Source organism: Elephantulus edwardii, unplaced genomic scaffold (genome assembly GCF_000299155.1).
Source record: "Elephantulus edwardii isolate Elephantulus edwardi_28Jun2011 unplaced genomic scaffold, EleEdw1.0 scaffold00293, whole genome shotgun sequence".
Taxonomy (NCBI): Eukaryota; Metazoa; Chordata; class Mammalia; order Macroscelidea; family Macroscelididae; genus Elephantulus; species Elephantulus edwardii.
The window spans coordinates 728,973-731,179 of NW_006400043.1; positions in this window are offsets into that span (position 1 = coordinate 728,973).

The following is a 2,207-nucleotide window of genomic DNA, read 5'->3' on the forward strand; positions in this document are numbered from 1 at the left end:
CAACCTGCGTTATGCTGCTGACACAACCTTGCTTGCTGAAACTGAGAAGGACCTAAAGCGCTTGCTTCAGAAGGTCACAGATTGCAGTCTTCAATATGGTTTGAAGCTCAACATCAAGAAAACCACTGGACCAATTGGCAGCATCAGTATGGATGGTGAAGAGATTGAGATAGTTAAAAGCTTTAGTTTGTTTGGCTCCACAGTCAACACTCTTGGTAACAGCAGCCAGGAAATCATGATACAAATTGCATTGGGAAAGTCAGCAGTGAGGGACCTCTCAAGAGTACTAAGGAGCAAAGACGTCAGACTGGAGACTAAGGTGTCCCTGATCCAGGCTATACACTTTGCAATTACGTGATATGTATCAGAGAGTTGGACAGTGAATAGGGATAATAGAAAGAAAATTGATGCCTTTGAGCTATAGTGTTGGAGAAGAGTGTTGAATATACCATGGACTGCTAGGAGAACAAACAGGTTTGTCCTGGAGAGGATGAAGCCAGAATGCTCCTTGGGGTCAAGGATTCTGAAGCTTCATCTGGCACACTTTGATTATGTTGCAAGGAGGGACTGGTCCATGGAGAGGGACATCATGTTTGGGAGAGTGGAGGGATGGCGCAGGTGAGGAAGACCCTTGGTTAGATGGATCGATTCTGTGAGTGGAGTGCTGGGAATGAGTGTGTTGTGACAGGCATGTTGTCACAGGAAAGAATGGTGTTTAGGGCTCTTGTACATAGAGTCATATGAGTCGCAAGTGACTCGATAGCGCATAACAACAACACTAATGTTTTCCAGAAGATTTATTGTTTGACTTTATATCTTTATTACTAAAATGTCTATGGAATATAGGTGTGCTATGTGAAGTGATCAGATTTAATATATTTCCATATAAACAAGAATTAAGAGTGTCACTTATTGAAAACACAAGCTTTTCATTCTAGATTAAAAAATGTTTTGTTGTAAATCAAGTGACAGTATTTATGAAGCCAATTTTATAATTTTTACATTTATGTTTTTACTTCTCGAAGAGAAGGATTTAAATAATACCAAGAAAGAAGAATCGGTATAGATTACACTTTTTGGAACCATGTCTCTCCATGGTGAACCTCCTAGATTAAAAAAAAAGATTGATGTCAACACGTATGATTATATCAACAAACATTGAGGGTATAACTTCTCAAAGGAGACCTAGATCTTTCTCCAGAACCAACAGAGAACACACTTCCTCTAGAACTGACATGATATATTAAGGCTCTTAGCCTCCTAAAATGTTTTTTAATAAGAAAATAAATTTTCTAAATGATAGAATAAATATGTTTGTTAAAAATATTAATGGGTTGTGGTATTTCAACAGCACCAAATGACTAAGATAAAATTGAATTATATACTGTGAATATAATAATAAATTGAGTAATATTGAGAAGGGTATTTAAGGGGGCTTCTTTTAACCTGTAAATTGAGTAAGAAGCAATCATTTAAACAGAAGAAAAGGATACTTACATACTTTAATGTAAAAAAAAAAAAAGAGAGATCTTCAGGGCTTTGTTTGTTTGTTGTTTCTGTCTATTTTTGGTGAGTGTTCCCTCACCCCCAAGCCCATTTTTGTTCTATCAGTATGTTCAATTACTAATCTGAAGAGTTAGATTACATGAACAAAAGCATAGTTTCAGGGATGAGGGAAGATTCATTAGCAATTTGTAATATGCACATTGAACTCAACATCAAGAAAACAAAGATTCTCACCACTGGGCCAATTGCAGCACCAACATAGACAGAAGAGATTGTTAGTAATTTCAATTTGAGTCTACAACTAGCACTCTTGGAACCAAAAACAAAGAGGTCAAAGGAAGAATTGGATTAAGAGAGTCTGCTGTTAGGGACTTCTCCATAATGCTGAAATGCAAAGATGTCAGTGTAGAGACTAACATGTGCCTGATCCAAGACATGGCCTTCCCAATTACTTGCTATGCATCAGAGAGCTGGACAATAACTAAGGATGATGCAAAAAGAATTCACAGATTTGAGTTGGGTGCTGGAGAAGAATCTTGAACATACTATGTACTGCCAAGACAAAAAATTAATCTGTCCTGGAGAGAGTGAAAACAAGTTGGTCTCTGGAGGCAAAGATTTTGAAGCTCCATCTCACATATTTTGAGCATGTAGCCAGGAAGGACTGGTCTTGGAGAAAGACATCATGGTAGGAAGGGTGA